Below are 11,362 nucleotides of genomic sequence, written 5' to 3'. Positions count from 1 at the left end.
TTTTGGTCTTTTCTTTCTTTCCTGGCTTTTTAATGACCTCTTGCTTTCTTCATGTATGATGTCCTTGATGTCATCCCACTATTTGTCTGGTCTTTGGTCATTAGTGTTCAACACATCAAATATATTCTTGAGATAGTCTCTAAATTCAGGTGGGATATACTCAAGGTTGTACTTTGGCTCTCGTGGACTTGTTCTAGTTTTCTTCAGCTTCAACTTGAACTTGCATATGAGCAATTGATGGTCTGTTCCATAGTCGGCCACTGGCCTTGTTCTGACTGATAATATTGAGCTTCTCCATTGTCTCTTGCGACAGGTGTAGTCGATTTGATTCCTGTGTATTCCATCCAGTGAGGTCCATTTGTATAGTCACCATTTATGTTGTTAAAAAAAAAAGGTGGTGGTTGTTGTTAGGTGCTGACGAGTCGGTTCTGACTCATAGCGACCCTGTGTACAACAGAACGAAACACTGCCTGGTCCTGCACCATCCTCATAATTGTGGTTATGCTTGGGCCCATTGTTGCAGCCACTGTGTCAATCCATCTCGTTGAGGGTCTTCCTCTTTTTCGCTGACCCTCTACCAAGCATGATTTCCTTGTCCAGGGACTAATCCCTACTGATAATATGTCCACAGTATGTGAGATGAAGTCTCACCATCCTTACTTTTAAGGAGCATTGTGGCTGTACTTCTTCCAAAACAGATTTGTTTGTTCTTTTGGCAGTCCATGGTATATTCAAGATTCTTTGCCAACACCACAATTCAAAGGTGTCAATTCTTCAGTCTTTCTTATTCACCATCTACTTTTCCAAGCATATGAGATGATTGAAAACACCATGGCTTGGGTCAGGTGCATCTTAGTCTTCAAGGTGACATCTTTGCTTTTTAACACTTTAAAGACGTCCTTTACAGATTTGCCTGATGCAACACGTCATTTGATTTCTTGACTGCTGCTTGCATGGGTGTTGATTGTGGATGCCAGTAAAATGAAATCCTTGACTTCAGTCTTTTCTCCATTTATCATGATGTTGCTTATTGGTCCAGTTGTGAGGATTTTTGTTTTCTCTATATTGAGGTGCAATCCATACTGAAGGCTGTGGTCTTTGATCTTCATTAGTGGTTCAAGTCCTCTTCACTTTCAGCAAGCAAGGTTGTGTCATCTGCATATCATAGGTTGTTAATGAGTCTTCCTCCAATCCTAATGCCCTGTTCTTCATATAGTCCAGCTTCTCGGATTATTTGCTCATCATACAGATTGAATAAGTATGGTGAAAGGATACAACCCTGACACAGACCTTTCCTGACTTTAAACTACCCAGTATCCCCTTGTTCTGTTCAAATGACTGCTTCTTGATCTGTGTATAGGTTCCTCACGAGCACAACCAAGTGTTCTGGAATTCTCATTCTTCACAATGTTATCAATAATTTGTTAGGATTCACACAGTCGAATGCCTTTGCATAGTCAATAAAACACAGGTAAACATCTTTTTGGTATTCTCTGCTTTCAGCCAGGATCCATCTGATATCAGCAATGATATCCCTGGTTCCACATCCTCTTCTGTATCTGGCTTGAATTTCTGGCAGTTCCCTGTTGATATACCACTGTAGCCCCTTTTGAATGATCTTCAGCAAAATTTTACTCGTGTGTGATATTAATGATATTGTCTGATAATTTCCATATTTGTTTGGATCACCTTTCTTGGGAATAGGCATAAATACGGATCTCTTCCAGTCAGTTGGCCAGGTAGCTGTATTCCAAATTTCTTGGCATAGGCAAGTGAGCACTTTCAGCACTGCATCCATTTGTTGAAACATCTCAATTAGTATTCTATCAATTGCTGAAGACTTGTTTTTCACCAATGCCTTCAGTGCAGCTTGGACTTCTTCCTTCAGTACCATCAGTTCCTGAGCATATGCTACCTCCTGAAGTGGCTGAACGTCGACCAATTCTTTTTGGTATAGTGACTCTATGTATTCCTTCCATCTTCTTTTGATGCTTCCTGTATCATTTAATGTTTTCCCCCATAGAATCCTTCAATAGTGCAACTCGAGACGTGAATTTTTTCTTCAGTTCTTTCAGCTTGAGAAATGCTGAGCATGTTCTCCCTTTGGGTTTTCTATCTCCAGGTCTTTGTACATGTCATTATAACACTACTTTGTCTGCTCAAGCCACCCTTTGAAATCTTCTGTTCAGCTCTTTTACTTCATCCTTTCTTCCTTTTGCTTTAGCTATTCAAAGTTCAAAAGTAAGTTTCAGAGTCTCTTCTGACATCCATTTTGGTCTTTTCTCTCTTTCCTGTCTTTTTAATGACCTCTTGCTTTCTTCATGTATGATGTCCTTGATGTCATCCCACAACTTGTCTGGTCTTCAGTCATTGGTGTTCAATGCATCAAATCTGTTCTTGAGATGGCCTCTAAATTCAGGTGGGATATACTCAAGGTTGTACTTTGGCTTTTGTAGACTTGTTCTAATTTTCTTCAGCTTCAATTTCAACTTGCATATGAGCAATTGATGGTCTGTTCCACAGTTGGCCCCTGACCTTGTTCTGACTGATGATACTGAACTTTTCTATCATTTCTTTCCACAGATGTAGTCGATTTGATTCCTGTGTACTCCATCTTTTGAGGTCCACGTGTATAGTCACTATTTACGTTTTTGAAAAAAAGGTATTTGCAATGAAGAAGTCATCCTTGTTTCCAACTTTCCTATTCCAATCACCAGTAATTACCAAGGTATCCTGACTGCATGTTCAATCAGTTTCAGACTGCAGAAGTTGGTAAAAATCTTCAATTTCTTCATTTTTGGCCTTAGTGGTTGGTGCATAAATTTGAATAATAGTTGTATTAACTGTAGGTGTATGGATATTATCCTATCACTGATAGTGTTGTACTTCAGGATAGATCTCGAAATGTTCTTTTTAATGATGAGTGCAACACCATACCTCTTCGTCATTCCCAGCATAGACGACCATATGATGTGTGCCACATCAGCAAATGAAGGTCCTGAAAGTTTGACTCCATCCATGTCATCAAGGTCACCTCTACTCTGAGGAGGCAGCTTTTCCCCAGTCGTATTTTGAGTGTCTTCCAACCTGAGAGGCGCATCTTCCGGCTCTATATCAGACAGTGTTCTGCTGCTATTCATTAGGTTTTCACTGGCTAATTCTTTTCTGAAGTAGACCCCCAGGTCCTTCTTCCTAGTCTGTCTTCATCTGGAAGCTCAGCTGAAACCTGTCTGCCATGGGTGACCCTGCTGGTATTTGAATACCAGTGGCATAGCTTCCATCATCACAGCAACACGCAAGCCCCCACAGTATGACAAATTGACAGACGCATGGGGGTTAAAAAAAAAAAAAAGGTATTTCCAATGAATAAGTTGTTGGTCATGCAAAATTCTATCATGTGATCTCCAGCATCATTTCTATCACCAAGACCATAATTTCCAATTACTGATCCTTCGTTTCCAACTTTCACATTCCAATCACCAGTAATTATCAATGCATCTTGACTGTATGTCTGATGAATTTCAGACTGCAGAAGGTGGTAAAAATCTTACAGACAAGCAGTGGAACAACCACATACATACCATATTACCTGCAAGTGGCTGGGGCAACTAAAATTGGAATGCCTTAATGACTCAAATATAACACCAGTTGGGACACAACATCCTGAAAGGATGGAGTTCTGCTTTACAGGAGGCAGTATATCCTTTGAATCAAAGATCAATATATGGTGTTCTCTCTCCCATAGTCACACTACATGAGTCTGGGGATCAAGAGATAAAAGTATGTGCTTATTTGTATACACTAACCATTTTGTTCTCCATCCCAATGTTATATTGTATACAAGTTGTTAAAAGTTAACTTTACTATTTAGTCTTTAGGTATTAAAATGTTCTGTGTGACTCTATCTGAATTTGAGAAGTAGTTACTACAACTAGTAATGGATACCAAAGGTTCCCAGGTTTGTATTTGTCTACTAACCTAAAGATTGGCAGTTTGAACCCACCCAATGGCACCACAGAAGAAAGGCCTGGCAATCTGCTTCCATAAAGATTACAGCCAAGAAAACCCTATGGAGCAGTTCTCTGTAACACACGGAGTTGCCACGAGTCAGAATTGACTTGACGACAACAGGTTTTTTAGCCGTGGATATAATAACTGTTGCGTTTGTCCATCTCTTCATTTGGGGAAGAGAATGAGAAAATGTTTCACTTCTATGAAGGACAGCTGCATCTTGTTAGGTGGAAATACTTTTTTTGTTGTTGCATCGAAGTTTAAATGTGTGCAAAGAGTGCATATGGAAGTCGACTAGCCAGAGGGATGGACTGTACTGGTTACCAATCTACTGCCTCTCAATTCCAAACATACTCTTCATTGCCCTGCTTGTTTGTGATATTGGGAACATTTCTCCCTTGCCAGCTGATACAATGTTAAGTTTTGTCTGTAGAGGGTGCCAGGATGCCAGAGGAGGAAGTTGCTCTTCTCTTTGGTTCCAGTGAGCTCCTATTGGCAGGCTCCTGGAGCTTGTGGCAGCTGGCAGAAAGCTTCCCCCTAATATCCCAAAGGGTAGTTTCCCACAACACACCCCTGTGGGTGGTTTCCCAGTGAGTTCTGTGGTGCAGCACCTCTGCATGGACAGCTTACCCAACATCCTAGCAAGCTCTCCCAGCACAGCACCTCAGCAAACTTGTCCACCATCCAGTGATAAGCCACAGCTGCAATGTCTCCAATGAAGTCTGGATCTCAGACCAGGAGGGAGGTGAAATTCTCCGTATTTGTTTCTTCTTTAAGCACGTTTCATGAGCCCTTGGAGTAGCAGCTGGCCTCTACCTGCTATTCCTGTATTCTTAACAATTTTCTTTACCCCTTAGTAGACATCCTCCTATTATAGTTAAAAATTCTTTATATTAACATTTCCTTGATAAAATTAGTTTTTTTAATCTCCTACTAATACAGGTATGCTAATGATGTTGTGGTTACGTTTAAAAACAAAAAGAATGAGGGCTTATCTTTTAGTGATACATACTGAAATACATATGGGTGAAATGATATGGTGTCCGAGATTTGCTTCAAAATGAAAAAAAAGGAGGTGAGGAAATAACATGATTGGTCATGCACTGATATTGAATTTGAGAAATGGGAATATGGGGGTTCATTATACTATTTTGTCAAATTCTCAATAGAAGTTTTTTAAAAATCCAGAATATCCAGATGTTCCTGTATTCTGCTGCTGTTGGGGGAGTGCTCTATAAATATCAACGAGATCTTGTTGGTTGATAGTGTTATTGAGTTCATCCATATCCTTGCTTATTTTCTGTCTACTTGTTGTATGAGTTGAGAAGTGCTGAAGTCTCCTACTATACTTGTGAATTTGTCTATTTCTCCTTTCAGCTCTATCAGTTTTTTTATTGCTTCACATGTTTTGCAGCTCTGTGCTTTGGTGCATATACATTTATGATTGCTATATTTTCTGCGAAGTGATGCTTTTACTATGATGTAATGTCCCTCTCTGTCTCTGGTGATTTACTTTCTCTGAAGTCTGTATTTTCTAGTACTAATATAGCCACTTGTGCTTTTATTGTTTACATAGTATATATATATATATATATATATATATATATATATATATTTCATCCTTTTACTTTCAACCTGTCTATACATTATATTTGATGTTTCTAGTAGACTGCATATGGTTGGGTCTTTTTTTTTTCAGTCTACTATGCCAATCTCTATCTTTTAATTGGTACATTTAGACCTATTGATATGTTAGGGCTTAGTCTGACATTTTTGGGGTTTTGTTTGTTTTTTGTTGTCTCTGCTTTGTGTTTCTCTTCATTTGCTTTCTTTTCTTTTTCTTGCCTTCCTGTGGGATACTTGAACTTTTTAGACTTCCATTTTGATTTATCTATAGTGGTTTTGAGTGTATTTGTAGTTTTGAGTCATAGCTCTTTTTGGTGGTTGCTCTAAGTACTACATTACATACCATATATTATCAGTCTACTAGTCTCATCATTTTACCGGTTCAAGTGAAGCACAGAAACCTTACCTCTCTTTACATTTCATTACCATCTCCCATTTATATTGTCTTACTTTCTCTACATACATTGAGAACCATAGTGTTGTAATTTTGTGCTTCAACCATCAAACATAATTGAAAAGACTCCAGAAAAAGTCTATCGTATTTACCCATATTTTTGCCCTTTTTGTTATTTTCTTCTTCCTTCCAGATATTTCAAGAATCTTTTTACTTTCTTTGTGTTTATAAAGCTTTCCTTAGCCACTCTTTTAGGGTATGTTGACTGGCTACAAATTCTCTTAGTTTTCCTTCTTCTGAGAATGTCATGATTTCCCCTACAGTCAGGAGGCATTCCTGAATATGCCTTCAGCATATTTTAGCTGAAGATAGGATTTTGAGTTGATGGTTCTTTTTCTTTCAGCACCCGAAAAATGTTGCACCACGTCTTTCTGCCTTCCATGGTTTCTGATGATAAACTTGCTGTCAAATTATTTTTTCCCCAGTAAGGTGTTGTTTCTGTCTTGTAGCTTTCAAGATTTTTTGTCTTTAGTTTTCAGAGGTTTGACTATGATGTATTTTTGCACATTTTTTTTTAGGTTTATATTGTTTTGGGTTCACTCAGTTTCTTGAAGGTGTAGCTTTATACTTCTGGTCAAATTTGGAGGTTTTTCAGTTATTATTTCTTTGAATACTTTTCAGCCCCATCTTCTTCCTTTTCCCCTTTTGGAACTCAGATGACATGAGTATTAGAGCTTTTATTATAGATCCACAGGTCCTTGAGGCTCCTTTTTTTTTTTTTTTTTCAGTCTATTTTCTCTGTGTTATTCAGATTTAGTAATTTTATTGTTATATCTTCAAGTTCAAAGAATATTTTTTCTCCATTCTGCTGTTAAGCCCATCCACTGAGATTTTTACTTCAGTGTTTATATATTTTCATAGCGATAGGGTTACTATGAGTTGGAATTGACTCGACAGCAATGGATTTAATGGGTTTATTTTCAGTTCTAAAATTTCCATTTGCTTCTTCTTCACAACTTCTGTTTCTTTGCTGAGCTTCTATTTTTTCATTTGTCTCAAGGGACTCTGTAATTTCTCACTGAAGTATTTTTAAGAAGGCTGCTTCAAAATCCTTATTAGATATTTTCAGTATCTGTGTAACCTTGGTCTTGGTTTGATGAATGATTTTTTAAAATATTTTATTGTGTTCTAGGTGAAAGTTTACATAGCATTATTAGGTTCCCATGTAACAATTTTTATGCAACTTGCTCCATGACATTGGTTACATTTTCCACAATGTGTCAACATTCTCGTTATTTCCATCCTTTTTTGTTCTATTTCCATTAATCTACCTTCCCTTCCCCTCCTTAGCTTCTCATCTTTGTTTCAGGGTAAATATTGACCATTTGCTCTCATATAGTTGATTATTTAAGGGAGCACAGTATTCACAGATGATATTGTTTATAAGCAAGTTTATTAATTTGGATGAAAGGTGATCACTGGGAGTTGCTTCAGTTCCAAGTTCAAAGCATTATCTTAGGGCAATAGTCTCGGGGTTTCCCCTAGTCTCTATTGGTCCAGTAAGTCTAGCCTTTTTTAGGAATCTAACTAGGGCCTTCTACTGTGTCCCCGGTCAGAACAGTTGGTAGTGGTAGTCAGGCACCATCTAGTTCTTCTGGTCTCAGGCTTGAAAAAGCTGCAGTTCTTGTGGGCCATTAGTCCTGTGGATCAATATCTTCCCTGAGTCTTTGGTTTCCTTCACTCTCCTTTGCTCCAGACAGGAAGAGATCAATAGCTTTATTTTAGATGGTTGCTCACAAACTTTTAAGACCCAAGACGTTACTCACCAACCTAGGATGTTGAACATCATGAACTATGTTATGCTAACTGACTGATCATCTCAAGAGACTATGATCCCAAATCTTCAAACCCAGTAAACCAATCCCGCAAGGTGTTTGGTTGTCTTGGTAGTATCCATAGCTGTGTCCCCTAAGTGGTTTTATACAGGTAGTCCCCAGGTTACAAATGTCTGACTTACAGACAACTCCTCCTTGCAGTTTAATGCAGGGCTTCGAACCAGTTCTGTCATAGCTGATGAAGCAAAACACGAACAGATCTGAATTTTTACAACTTGGGTGATTCATCATGGTAACTGGAACACGAAAAATTATGGGTCAGAGCCCTGCAATGGGAGACTTGGAAGAGGCGTAGTGAGCCCTTTCAGGAGCCTGATGCATGAGAATGGATTACTGGCAGGACTGTGGACAGCCACACATATTCAAAGTGGCACGGCTGGCCACCGTCTTATGCAAGGCACTGCCACCTTTGAGCTTCCTCAGCGGTGACTGAACCAGGAAGAACTGGTTCACAGCCCTGCTTTGAAATGACTGAACCAACCCCTATTTGCAACAAATTCTTCATCACAGTCACCTTCACTTGCTGCACTTGCAGCTTTTAAATCATTGAAAAGGCTTTGAGCCTTTTCTTGCACTAAAGTAAGGTAAATAAGAACCACACGAACCTGTTGTGACTCATCTACAAATTCTTAAAGACACAGTTAGGAACGGATCTCATCTGTAACCTGAAGACTGCCTGTATTTATGAATGTATATGCAGCACACATAAATATGTATATACATATGCCTGCAGATACACTGTACATGCATACTCATATACTCACATGTGCCTTCCTATACACATATATGCTTACACATCTCCCTATGTAACCACACACCTATGTTATTGGTTATTATTGTTGTTGCAAAATTGTATGCCACAGTATTTACCAAAATTTTCCCTTATTCTTGCATATTTCTTAGTGTCATTTACCTTGGACGAGCTGTGCAGACTTCACCCATATTGAGTATTGCCTTTCCCATCACCAAAAATAACAAGGGTCTACTATCTAGAAAGTGATTCTTCCTCTCCACCCCCATCCCTGGTAACCACCAATGTTGCTTTCTGTGCGTATACCTATTCTTTTTTTAATAAAAGTGAGACCATACAATAGTTGTCCTTTTGTGATTGACTTATTTCACTCAGCATAATGTCCTCCAGGTTCATCCATGTTATGTTTCACGGACGTCTCATTATTCTTTATGGTTGCGTAGTATTCCATTCTATGTATGTACCTCAGTTTATCCATTCATGGGCACTTACGTTGTTTCCATCTTTTTGCTATTGTGTAAAATGCTGCAATGAACATTGGTGTGCATGTCTATTCATGTTGCTGCTCTTGTATCTCTAGGATATATACCTAGAGTGGGATAGCTGGATCATAAAGTATTTCTATTTCTAGTTTTTTGAGGATGCATCATACTGTTTTCCGTAGGTTGTACCATTTTACATCCACACCAGCAATATAAGCATTCCAATCCCCCTACAACCTTGCCAGCATTTACTGTTTTTTTTTTTTAATCATTGCCATTTTTGCAAGGGTAATGTGTGATTTTCAATTGAAACCTGGACATTTTGAGTATTATGTTATGAAACTGTGGATCTTATTTAAATATTTTGTTTTAGAAGTCCTCCTCTGACATCACTCTAGGGAAAGCAGGGTGCCACCTCATTATTACCAAGTGTGAGTGGCTCTAGGTTCCCCACTTGACCTCTGCTGATGTTTGGGTGAGAAGGGCTCCTTGTTACTGCTGGGAAGAAGCGGGAGTTTAGACTCACCACTACGTCTCTACTGATAGCACCTTGGTTGGGAGAGGTGCTCGTTACTGTTCTCCATGTGGCCACCACTGGACACCACACGAGAAGAGCCTCATTACTGCCCAGTACAGATCAAAGTCCTAACTCCCCTCTCAGCTTTGCCTGACACCACTCTGGCAGGGATATGCGTTGCCTCATTATAGCCTGATGTGTGGAAGTCTAAGCTCCCAGCTTGACCTTTGATAGTAAGGGTGAGGGTGAAGCTGCTGGATATTTTTCTGTGGTATTCAGCTACAGTAGAGTGGTTATTGTCTAAAAGTTATCTGTTTTTGCTAAATTGCCCTTTCCTTGTCCTCGGCTAGAGTAGTGGGTTAAATGGTGGCCCCTAAGAAGATATGTTCACCTCCTAACCCCCAGAACCTATGAATATTACCTTATATGGCAAAAGGGTGGATATTATCTTATATGGAAAATATATGATTAAGGATTTTGAGAGGATGAGCTTATCCTGGAATATCCAGATGGGCCCTAAATACAATGACAAGTGTTTTTATAACAGGTACCTGGGGGGCGGGGGGGGGGGGATTTGACAGAAAGAGGAGGAGGCAATGTGACCGTGGAGGCAGAGACTGGAGAGATGCAGCCACAAACCAAGGATTGCCGGGAGCCACCAGATGCTGGAAAAGGCAAGGAACAGAATCTCCTCTAGAGCCTTCAGGGGAAGTGTGGTCCTGCCAACACCTTAGTTTCAGGTTTTGGGCCTTCAGAACTGTGAAAATAAATTTGTGTTGTTTTATGTCACCTAGTTTGTGGTAATTTGCTACAGCAGCCCTAGGAAATGAACAGATTTTGGAGCCATGAAGTGAGATGCTGCTGTATCAAATACCTAAAAATATGAAGTGTCTCTGGAATTGGATAAAGGGCACGGGCTGGAAGAATTTTGAGGTGTACGACAGAAAAAGTCTAGATTGCCTTGGAAAGACTGTTAGTAGAAATATGGATGTAAAAGATGCTGACGGTGAGGAGCCCCGGTGGCACAGTGGTGAAGTGCTCAGCTACTAACCGAAAGGTTGGCAGTTCGAACCCACCAGCCACTCTGCAGGAGAATGACGTGGCACTTTGCTTCTGTAAAAATTTACAGCCTTGGGAGTCCTGTGGGGCAGTTCTACTCTGTCCTATACGGCTGCGACGAGTTGGAATTGACTTGATAGCAATGGGTTTTGTTTTGTGGGTGGGTGTGTTGTTTTTTTGCTGAGTGCTCAGAAGGAAGTGATGAGTATGGCAGAGAAAGCTTTTATCATCTTACAGAATACATATACTGCCATGAACAGAATGTCAGTAGAAATATGAACACTGAAGTCATTGCTGGTGGGGATCAGGAAGAAATGAGAAACATGTTTTTGGAAACTGGAGGAAAGATGCTCCATGTTATACAGTGGCAGAAACTTGGCTAAATTTGTTCTATAGTTGTGTGGAAAAGAGAACTTGTAAGTGATGAAGCTAGATGTTTAGCCAAGATTTCTAAGCAAAATGATGAAGGTCTGGCCTGATTTCCATTTGCTGCTTATACTAAAATACAAGAGGAAAGAGATAAAGTGAGGAAGCAAACAAAAAAGAACTAGCACTTTATGATTTGGGAGGTTCTCTGCCGATCCAGATTGCAAAGGATGCTAAAATTAAGATATTCACTGTTGAGAA

This window comes from Trichechus manatus, unplaced genomic scaffold, assembly GCF_000243295.1.
Source record: "Trichechus manatus latirostris isolate Lorelei unplaced genomic scaffold, TriManLat1.0 scaffold00090, whole genome shotgun sequence".
NCBI lineage: Eukaryota > Metazoa > Chordata > Mammalia > Sirenia > Trichechidae > Trichechus > Trichechus manatus.
Note: the sequence above shows the minus strand (reverse complement) of the source record.